The following is a 12,050-nucleotide window of genomic DNA, read 5'->3' as shown; positions in this document are numbered from 1 at the left end:
GCGAAACAATTAGAAGTGAGCGAGTGACATATAAAACCATATTCAGCGGCTCACGTGAACTGACACAGTGCGCAGACAAAAAGCAACAGTTCCAAAGAGTGATGAACAAAAACTGAATTATACTGCTATGCTCAAATAGACAAACCACACGCCGTGGCGCAATAGTAGAGGCTTCGCCTCTAGCGCCGGCTTCGGAGGTTCGATTCCGGAGAGGGGATGCACTGAGTATGTAAGCGCGCTTCCCGATACATTTTAGCCTCGCATCCCCTTGGTTTGAGACGTATGAAAAAAGATGCGGTTAACGCAGAAAGACAGATCACCAATTGAAGCTTTATGAATAATGGATACTTTATTCGCGATCAATGATTGTTTTGGTAAAGCCATACTCAGTGTATTCATTAGATGAACGGTAAAAAAGTAAGAGCGAGGGGAGGATGACTTCTTGAGGCACGCAGGCAAAACCACAATAGCACGCAGGCTCGATGTACTGTAGTGCGCGTCAACTCGATCTGAATTGCGCGATCACATTTGAAAAAATATATCTTTTCAAGTTCTATTTAGTCCATATGTGTCAAACTCAAGGCCTGCAGGCCACATCCGGCCCGGCGTGTAATTATATCTGGCCCACGAGATCATTTTATACATTATTGTTATTAATGGCCTGTGGATATGAAGTGCTGGTAATACAATAAACTACAAATCCCATAATGCAGTGCTTCAACTGCCTTGCCGAACACGTTAATCAAGTCTAGCTTATGATGCTGCAAGTTATTGCGAAGCTAGCCCACACGATGCCGAAGAGAAAAGGTGATTCTGAACATAGAGCCTTTAAAAACCCATGGGAGGCTGAGTATATGTTTACTGACATTGCCGGTAAACCCATGTGTCTCATTTGTGGAGCTAATGTGGCTGTAATTACAGAATTTAATCTAAAAAGGCAATATGAGACAAAATATCAAGATAACCTTAAACACCTGAATGCAATGCACAAGATACAGAAAGCAGAAGAGTTAAAGAAGACTCTGACACTTCAGCAGACGTTTTTACCCGTGCAAAATCACAAAGTGATTTCAAGTGAAACTACTTTTATGGGAGACACAAATGCACCAGTGCAACTTGCCCCACTTTCCCTGTTGCCAAGTAATGTCGAACCAAGTCGGCACAATGGTGTTCCCAAATACGCACTTTGCTGATAAACTGAGCGCACTGCGCACTGAGTTCGCACGGCGCTTTGGTGACTTTGAAGAACAAAAAAAGAATTTTGAGTTGTTTCGCAACCCATTTGCCGTCGATGTGGAAACTGCACCTGTGCAGATTCAGATGGAGGTGATTGAGCTGCAGTGTAATGGCACACTGAAGGCAAAGTACGATACTGCAGGGCCCGCACAGTTTATTCACTCCATTCCCAAAAATGCTCCAGCTGCTCCAGCTCGAACCTTGTGCATGTTTGTGCACATATCTGAGAAGCTCTTCTCAGTGATAAAGACTAACAAAACAGCACACAGGAGTCGCCTCACTGATGAGCACCTGCAGTCCATCCTGCGAATCTCCACAACACAGAACCTCACACCAAACAAATGAACTTATTGCCAAAAAAAGATGCCAGGCTTCCAGCTCTGATAAAATGATATATGAGCAAAGACAACTGAATGATTTGATTTGTTATTGCTGAAAAGAACAAATTTTATTTATATTTCCAGGTTTTGTTTTGCACCATGTTCATATTTGAATTTGTATAATTTTGACAGGATATATTTTTATGGAGAGCAAAATCTTTTGGGATATTTAAAATTTAAGTTTATTTTTATATAAAATTACATAAGAGTAAAGAAATTTGAATGTTTGTTCTTTTAACGTTTACTTTATTTCTAACTTGTATAATTTAGACAGGATATATTTTTATGGAGAGCAAAATATTATAGTTATATAGTTATTTAAGGTTTGAGTTGATTTATTCCGGAATAATATTCTGTCAACTAAATAAAAATTCCTTCTATTTAAAATTTAAATAGAACTTGAACAGAAACGATAGTTGTGTGTGTGTGTGTGTGTGTGTATATGTAAATATGTATGTATATATATGTTCATATATATGTGTGTATATGTATATATATATATATATATATATATATATATATGTCTATATTTGTACATGTGTATATATATATATATATATATATATATATATATATATATATATATATATATGCCAGCAACATTCATGACAATGACAAAACAATTACATTGTCAATCATGTTACGTTATTATTAAAATGTTTCCTTTTCTTTTTACTTCTCCGCTGTCAAGCGCGGGTATTTTGCTATATATAGATATAGATATATATATAGATATATATATATATATATATATATATATATATATATATATAGATAGATATGACAACAACACTCATATCAATGACAAAACAATTACATTAACAATCAAGTTACGTTATTTTTTAAATTTTTCCTTTTCTTTTTCATAACTTCTTTAACACACTACTTCTCCGCTGCGAAGCGCAGGTATTCTACTAGTATTTTTATAAAATAAAGTATGTTTGCTATAATTCAGAACAATAAAAGCAGAATACAAGCAACTTCAGGGAAGCGCCGACCAAATATTTGGTTTTTGTGACCAGTTTTGGAAAGATGCTGTACAATGCTATAAACACATCAGATGAGCAACAGACCAAACACTGGTAATGACAAGAGAAAATAATATTACATTTAAACTGCCAAAGAGACAAAGTTTTGTTTGATGTAATTTGAGTGCTGGGTTGTTGAATACATGTCCTCAGTAAGCTGTGAAGGATGATGACATGGTAAAAAGAAGTAATAATAATTATTTAACCGTTTTTAAATTCTAGAAAATCCTGCCTGCCAATTCTGGAAATGTTGGTGTCAGTGTTTTTAATTAATTTTTAAGAACATAATTAAAAAATAGTCATTTATCAGTTGTAATAGATGGCATGGATAGACTGGGGGCCTCCTGGCTGATTAAAGAAATTAATCACAGGCAGAATAAGTTGTAAATATACAGCTGAGTTCCACTTGTTCAAACATTCCTGCAGTTCAACAACTATGACAATCAGTGAAAATGTGGTTGCTTTTAGGTTAAGAAACACACACACACAATCAATGGTGACATCTGCAGGTCAAGCAATATACTACAAAATTAATAATTTGCTTACTGTTAAACTGTAATGCTCACAGTGGAAGATTGCTGCTTACTGAATATCAATGATATTGTTATCTAATAATTTAACTAATCACTGATGCAAGTTTTTACTAAAAGACTGTGTCCAAAATACTGTACATTATTTTGTTAATATTTTGGGCGGCACGGTGGTGCAGTGGTAGCGCTGCTGCCTCGCAGTTCGTAGACCCGGGTTCACTTCCAGGGACCTCCCTGCGTGGGGTTTGCATGTTCTCCCCGTGTCTGCGTGGGTTTCCTCTGGGCGCTCCAGTTACCTCCCACAGTCCAAAGACATGCAGGTTAGGTGGATTGGCGATTCTAAATTGGCCCTAGTGTGTGTCCTGTGGTGGGTTGACACCCTGCCCGGGACTGGTTCCTGCCTTGTGCCCTGTGTTGGCTGAGATTGGCTCCAGCAGACCCCCCGTGACCCTGTGTTCGGATTCAGCGGGTTGGAAAATGGATGGATGGGTGTTAATATTTTAAAACAATAGATGACTGAAGAGGAAGTGTTAAATTAAGAATACAGGAAATTAGAAATATCAGTTATATAGATTTACAGAAGGACTTGAACCGTCACCTTATCATGGTGGAGGGGTTTGCGTGTCCCAATGATCCTAGGAACTATGTTGTCCGAGGCTTTATGCCCCTGGTAGGGCCACCCAAGGCAAACTGGTCCTAGGTGAGGGATGAGACAAAGAGCGGTTCAATAAACCTCTAATGAAGAATAAAACTTGGACGCGTTTTCCCTTGCCGGGCGCTGGTCACGGGGCCCCCTCTGGAGCCAGGCCTGGAGGTGGGGCTGATGGCGCGCCTGGTGGCGGGCCTGCACCCATGGGGCTCGGCGGGCACAGCCGAAGAGGTAGCGTGGGTCCTCCTCCCCATGGGCTCACCACCTATGGGAGGGGCCAAGGAGGTTGGGTGCAGTGTGAGTTGGGTGGTGGCCGAAGGCGGGGACCTTGGCGGTCTGATCCTCGGCTACAGAAACTGGCTCTTGGGACGTGGAATGTCACCTCTCTGAAGGGAAGGAGCCTGAGCTAGTGTGCAGGTGAGAGGTTCCGGCTAGATATAGTCGGACTCACCTCGAAGCACAGCTTTGGACTCTGGAACCAATCTCCTTGAGAGGGGCTGGACTCTCTACCACTCTGGAGTTGCCCCCGGTGAGAGGCGCCGAGCAGGTGTGGGCATACTTATTGCCCCCACTGGAGCCTGTGCATTGGGGTTTACCCCGGTGGACGAGAGGGTGGCCTCCCTCTGCCTTCGGGTGGGGAGAAGGGTCCTGACTGTTGTTTGTGCGTATGCGCAACAGCAGTTTGGAGTATCCACCCTTTTGGAGTCTCTGGAGGGTTGCTAGAGGGCATACCTTCTGGGATTCCCTCGTTTTGCTGGGAGACTTCAATGCTCCGTGGGCAATGACAGTGAGACCTGGAAGGGCGTGATTGGGAGGAATGGCCCCGATCTGAACCCGAGCGGTGTTTTGTTATTGGACTTCTGTGCTCGTCATGGATTGTCCATAACAACACCATGTTCAAGCATAAGGGTGTTCATATGTGCACTTGGCACCAGGACACCCTAGGCCTCAGGTCGATGATCGACTTTGTGGTGTGTCGTGGACTTGCGGCCATATGTCTTGGACACTCGGGTGAAGAGAGGGCGGAGCTGTCAACTGATCACCACCTGGTGGTGAGTTGGCTTCGATGGTGGGGAAGATGCGGTCAGACCTGGTAGGCCCAAGCGTGTTGTGAGGGTCTGCTGGGAGCGGCTGGCAGAGTCCCCTGTCAGAAGTAGCTTCAACTCCCACCTCCGGCAGAACTTCAACCCGTCCCGAGGGAGGTGGGGACATTGAGTCGAATGGGCCATGTTCCGTGCCTCTATTGTTGAGGCGGCTGACGGAGCTGTGGCGCAAGGTGGTGGTGCCTGTCGTGGCGGCAATCCCGAACCCGTTGGTGGACACCGGCGGTGAGGATGCCGTCAAGCTGAAGAAGGAGTCCTATAGGACTTTTTGTCCTGTGGGTCTCTGGAGGCAGCTGATAGGTACCGGCAGGCCAAGCGAACAGCGGCTTCGTTGTTGCTGAGGCAAAACTTCGGGCATGGGAGGAGTTTGGAGAGCCATGGAGAGCGACTTTGGACGGCTTGAGGAGATTCTGGTCCACCGTCCGGCGTCTCAGGAGGGAAGCAGTGCAGTGTCAACACCGTATATGGTGGGGATGGTGCGCTGCTGACCTCGACTTCGGGGCGTTAATGGGTCGGTGGGAGGAGTACTTGAAGACCTCCTCAATCCCACTAACATGCCTTCCAATGAGGAAGCAGAGCCTGGGGACTCTGAGGTGGGGCTCTCCCATCTCTGGGACTGAAGTCACCGAGGTGGTCAAAAACTCCTTGGTGGCAGGGCCCGGGGTGGATGAGATCGCCGGAGTTCCTTAAGGCTCTGGATGTTGTAGGACTGTCTTGGTTGACCGTCTCTGCAACATCGCATGGACATCGGGACAGTGCCTCTGGATTGGCAGACGGGGTGGTGGTCCCCTCTTTAAAAGGGGACGGAGGGTGTGTTCCAACTATAGAGGGATCACACTCCTCAGCCTCCCTGGAAAAGTCTATTCGGGGTTCTGGAGAGGAGGGTCCGTCGGATAGTCGAACCTCGGATTCAGGAGGAACAGTGTGGTTTTGTCCTGGTCGCGAACAGTGGACCAGCTCTTCACCCTTAGCATGAGTCCTGGAGGGTGCATGGGAGTTTGCCCGACCGGTCTACATGTGTTTTGTGGACTTGGAAAAGGCATTGACCGTGTCCCTCGGGAATCCTGTGGGGGTGCTCGGGAGTATGGGGTACGGACCCCTGATAAGAGCTGTTCGGTCTCTGTACAACGGTGTCAGAGCTTGGTCCACATTGCGGCAGTAAGTCGAGCCCGTTTCCAGTGAGAGTTGGACTCCGCCAGGGCTGCCCTTTGTCACCGATTCTGTTCATAACTTTTATGGACAGAATTTCTAGGCGCAGCCAGGGTGTTGAAGGGGTCGGTTTGGTGGACTCAGGATTGGGTCACTGCTTTTGCAGATGATGTTGTCCTGTTTGCTTCATCAGGCCGTGATCTTCAGCTCTCTCTGGATCGGTTCGCAGCTGAGTGTGAAGCGGCTGGGATGAGAATCAGCACCTCCCAATCCGAGCATGGTCCTCAGCCGAAAAGGGTGGAGTGCCCTCTCAGGGTTGGGGAGAGATCCTGCCCCAAGTGGAGGAGTTCAAGTATCTCGGGGTCTTGTTCACGAGTGAGGGAAGAATGGAGCGTGAGATCGACAGGCGGATCGGTGCGGCATCCGCAGTGATGCGGGCTCTGCATCGGTCTGTCGTGGTGAAAAAGGAGCTGAGCCGTAAGGCAAAGCTCTCAATTTACCAGCCGATCTACACTCCTACCCTCATCTATGGTCATGAGCTATGGGTAGTGACCGAAAGAACGAGATCGCGAATACAAGCGGCTGAAATGAGTTTCCTCCGCAGGGTGTCTGGGCTTTCCCTTAAAGATAGGGTGAGAAGCTCAGTCATCCGGGAGTGGCTCAGAGTAGAGCCGCTGCTCCTCCGCATCAAAAGGAGTCAGATGAGGTGGCTCGGGCATCTGATCAGGATGCCTCCTGGGCGCCTCCCTGGTGAGGTGTTCCGGGCACGTCCAACGGGAGGAGGCCCGGGGAAGACCCAGGACACGCTGGAGGGACTATGTCTCCCGGCTGGCCTGGGAGCATGGGATTCTCCGGAAGAGCTGGAAGAAGTGGCGGGAGAGGGAAGTCTGGGCCTCTCTGCTTAAGCTGCTGCCCCCGCGACCCGACCTCGGATAAGCGGAAGAGGATGGATGGATGGATGGACTAACATTTATAAATTTACTGTTTGTGGATAACAAGAATAAATTAATTTCTAAAAACTAATACTGAACTCTTCTATCCATCAGAGTTAACTTAATCTGCAAGGTAAGTTAGACATGAGTAAGTAAATGGGTATTACTGCCATAAACTAACAACTGGCTAATTTTTTTCATCATGTACAGTATAATACTTAGCCGAAATAACAGAAAAAACCTAGCTTTAAGTTACTGACAGAGAAAGAAGATGGTATCCATTACTATTTTCTTTTCATTATGTTCATTTTATGTGGGGTAAAAATAAAAACAAATATTTGTATGAATTATTTTCTGTACTAAACAGAAGTTTGGTGTTTTTGAAGTTGAAAATACTTTTACAATACTAATGTGCTTTTATTTGCTCTAGACACTTGCTTTGTTAAGTCAAGCTGTACTGAATATAGTAATTCTGTAAAAAAGACATTTCCCAAGTGCAAAAATGTAGCCATAGGGCACCACAGCAAAAATGAAACGAAAGCCTCAAACTTATAAAACAGTTCACATTTCACAGTTCACAGTTGTGCACAACGATCCCCAAACAGAAACATTACCATTTTTTGTTTCTTTCTTTGAACTTTCCTCGTACTGTTTTTTTTTTTTTACCCTTTTGTTTCCTGCGGTTTTCAGTGATACCTTTTGCTTATTGCTCATCAACATTTGAAAAACATCCATTGGAATTTAACTCATTGTCACCCTCCTATAGAAACGGCAGACACGAAAAAAGATAACAGTTCATATTAGATAAAAAAACTTTACATTTTTGCAGCTGTCGATTGCGGCAAAAAGAAAAAAGACATTGCCAGTGAATTAGGAATTTTGCCATTGACACTGTCAACTTTCTTGAAAGACCGAGCAAAAAAAGAAAAAAAAATCTCGGGTTGCAAACGTATGTGAACTGCTGCATTTGAAGACATCGAAAAAGCAGTTTTTATGTGGTTCAGTGATGCTCGTTCAAGAAACATTCATATTAATTCAAAAAAATGAGGGGTTTGTAAACTCTCTTGGAACCTCCCCTAACTGTAAGACACGGTGAAGAGCGTTGTGAAGTCTGATCTCCGTGTCTATGGGGCAACAGCTGGCTCAAAGCTATGCTGCTTCTCTCAGCTATGCTGTGTCTCTCTGCCAAAGCAAACAGAAAAGATATCGATGGGTGATGCAGCCCGACTGCTGTGTCTGTGTATAGCAGAGTGGCAGATCACTCTACAATAAATAAGTGTGCCGTTCCTGTTTCAAGTCGAATAAAGCTGGTTTTGTTAAAGTACTGAGACTCAACCTCGTGTTTTGGGGTGCATGACAGGGACTTATAGCGCGACACGATTTTTTATGATTTGCTTCTGTGTCGCTTCACTGCAGTGCTATAAGCCTGTTTTTGCCCTGCCCCGGCAACGGACAAATAATCTTCCACAGACGTTGAAATCTCGCTTCGGGACGCACTTCTGCGTGTCGTTCTAATTGGTTGGGGAGTTCCCAAAAGAGTTCAAAAACCTCACAATATGAAGAAGAAAAGGATGATTCGGCACCTGATTGATAACTGTGCTGCCCACAACATGCTTCCACATTTAGATAATGTTCACATTGAATTCCTCCCACCCAACTGCACAGCAGTGTTTCAGCCATTGGATTTGGGCATCATTCGCACCCTGAAAGTGTATTATCACCTGGAAATGCTGAGAAAAATTCTCGTCAGCATAACTTGTAGGCAGGAGGAGATTAAAATTAATGTGAAAGAAGCTATTGAAATGATTGCAAACGGCTGGGCGCAAGTTAAAGAAAGAACTATAGTAACAAATACAGAATCTCATTCCAACAAAATTTTCGTTACAATGAAATATTTTTTAGGTCCTTGGGAGTTCGTTGTAATGGAATTTTACCTTTATTATCTACTAGCAGAATACCCGCGCTTCAGCAGCGGAGAAGTAGTGTGTTAAAGAAGTTATGAAAAAGAAAAGGAAAAATTTTAAAAATAACGTAACTTGATTGTTAATGTAATTGTTTTGACATTGATATGAGTGTTGCAGTCATATCTATCTATCTATTATATATATATATATATATATATATATATATATATATATATATATATATATATAGCTGAAAAGTAAAGAGAAGTAAAAAGAAAACATTTTAATAATAACGTAACATGATTGACAATGTAATTGTTTTGTCATTGTCATGAGTGTTGCTGGCATATATATATATATATATATATATATATATATATATATATATATATATATATATACATATACACATGTACAAATATAGACATATATATACATATACACATGTACAAATATAGACATATATATACATATACACATGTACAAATATAGACATATAATACATATATATATACATATATATATATATCTACATATACATACAGTGGTGTGAAAAACTATTTGCCCCCTTCCTGATTTCTTATTCTTTTGCATGTTTGTCACATAACATGTTTCTGATCATCAAACACATTTAACCATTAGTCAAATATAACACAAGTAAACACAAAATGCAGTTTTAAATGATGGTTTTTATTATTTAGGGAGAAAAAAAAATCCAAACCTACATGGCCCTATGTTAAAAAGTAATTGCCCCTTGAACCTAATAACTGGTTGGGCCACCCTTAGCAGCAATAACTGCAATCAAGCGTTTATGATAACTTGCAATGAGTCTTTTACAGCTCTGGAGGAATTTTGGCCCACTCATCTTTGCAGAATTGTTGTAATTCAGCTTTATTTGAGGGTTTTCTAGCATGAACCGCCTTTTTAAGGTCATGCCATAGCATCTCAATTGGATTCAGGTCAGGACTTTGACTAGGCCACTCCAAAGTCTTCATTTTGTTTTTCTTCAGCCATTCAGAGGTGGATTTGCTGGTGTGTTTTGGGTCATTGTCCTGTTGCAGCACCCAAGATCGCTTCAGCTTAGTTTGACGAACAGATGGCCGGATATTCTCCTTCAGGATTTTTTGGTAGACCGTAGAATTCATGGTTCCATCTATCACAGCTAGCCTTCCAGGTCCTGAAGCAGCAAAACAACCCCAGACCATCACACTACCACCACCATATTTTACTGTTGGTATGATGTTCTTTTTCTGAAATGCTGTGTTCCTTTTATGCCAGATGTAACGGGACATTTGCCTTCCAAAAAGTTCAACTTTTGTCTCATCAGTCCACAAGGTATTTTCCCAAAAGTCTTGGCAATCATTGAGATGTTTCTTAGCAAAATTGAGACGGGCCCTAATGTTCTTTTTGCTTACCAGTGGTTTGTGTCTTGGAAATCTGCCATGCAGGCCGTTTTTGCCCAGTCTCTTTCTTATGGTGGAGTCGTGAACACTGACCTTAATTGAGGCAAGTGAGGCCTGCAGTTCTTTAGACGTTGTCCTGGGGTCTTTGTGACCTCTCGGATGAGTCGTCTCTCGCTCTTGGGGTAATTTTAGTGGCTGGCCACTCCTGGGAAGGTTCACCACTGTTCCATGTTTTTGCCATTTGTGGATAATGGCTCTCACTGTGGTTCGCTGGAGTCCCAAAGCTTTAGAAATGGCTTTATAACCTTTACGAGACTGATAGATCTCAATTACTTCTGTTCTCATTTGTTCCTGAATTTCTTTGGATCTTGGCATGATGTCTAGCTTTTGAGGTGCTTTTGGTCTAACCTCTAACCTCTCTCTCTCTCTCTCATTTCTCCTAGGGCACGAAGTAGAAAATGGCCGACAGTGGGGTAACTTCGCGTTGAAATCGTAATTGAGGAACTCCAAGCACTTGATGAAAAGATTCAGAAACTCCTGTCCCGACGGAAATACCTGAGAAATCTGAAGGCCCGGCTGTTGGATAAACCGTCCTTGCCATCTGGAACCGTGAAACATCAACCCAGCGTTGTGCGACCTCACCCCGCGTCTCGTAGGGAGCGGCGCGCTGCTGACCTCGGTGGATTTCAGCTATGCAGGCGGGGGTTCAAGGCCAGAGCACCGCCATCGGCACAGGCGAGCATTTTATCTCAGAACCGGTTTGACCCTCTACGCGTCCCCATTTCGCCTTCAGCACCTGGTGATGTATTAGTGGTAGGTGATTCCATCGTTAGAAACCTTAATGTCGCATGCCCTAATGCAAAATCGTTTGTTTCTTGTTTTCCGGTGCTCGTGTCCGAGATGTAATGAAGCGTCGCCAGCAGTCTACGAAACACAAGGAGAGGGCAGTTGGATCAATCGTCTTGCATGCGGCGTAAACGATATAAGGCACCGACAATCAGAAATCCTGAAGGCTGACTTCGCAGCTTGATTAGAACACGAAGGAGAGGACCCCATCGGCAAAGATCTTCGTTTCGGGTCCACTACCTCTCGTCAGACGATCCAACGAGTACTACAGTCGTCTGCTAGGGTTGAACAACTGGCTACAGGGTTTCTGCAAGAAGAAGGATGTCGGTTCATCAACAATTGGAATCTCTTTTGGAAAGGCGCGTCTCTTCAAGCGTGATGGCCTGCATCCGAACAGTTTCGGCGCCGGGTCCTCTCCAAAACATATCGAAGGTAATTCGTTTTCTTGACTATCTATCTCTGCTCTTAACCCCTTCCGAAATAATACTGCTGTGCCAGGACATGATGAATGTTTAATAGAGTCTTCCGTTAAAGTTCACACCATTAATACTGTAATAAGCAATCTCAATGCACGTAGAAAACCTAGGAAATACGGCATAAACTCCAATAATCTAATTAAAATCACTATTTTAGAGGAACAATGTATTAAAACTATAAAACAGATCACAGATTAAACAAAAATATACACAGAGCGCTAATAATAATAATTTAGTTCCTATTCCAAATAACAATAACGCACATAGTACTCATCTCTGCACCTCCGAAACATTAAATATGGCACTATTAAATGTCAGAGCTTTAACTAACAAAACGTTTTTATCAACGATCTTATTAGTGATAAAAATAGATCTTATTGCACTAAATGAAACATGGCTGAATTCAGATGCGCG

At 43.4% G+C, this 12,050-nt stretch overlaps 1 protein-coding gene across 2 annotated transcripts in view; it reads right to left on the bottom strand.

Annotated features, from left to right (window-relative positions):
* Window positions 1-12,050, bottom strand: part of ap2a1 (adaptor related protein complex 2 subunit alpha 1) — an 88,084-nt gene that overhangs the window by 2,783 nt on the left and 73,251 nt on the right. The window lies entirely within an intron of this gene.

The sequence above is a fragment of the Polypterus senegalus genome, chromosome 13, assembly GCF_016835505.1.
Source record: "Polypterus senegalus isolate Bchr_013 chromosome 13, ASM1683550v1, whole genome shotgun sequence".
Taxonomy (NCBI): domain Eukaryota; kingdom Metazoa; phylum Chordata; class Cladistia; order Polypteriformes; family Polypteridae; genus Polypterus; species Polypterus senegalus.
Note: the sequence above shows the minus strand (reverse complement) of the source record. Positions and strands in the feature narration are given on the sequence as shown.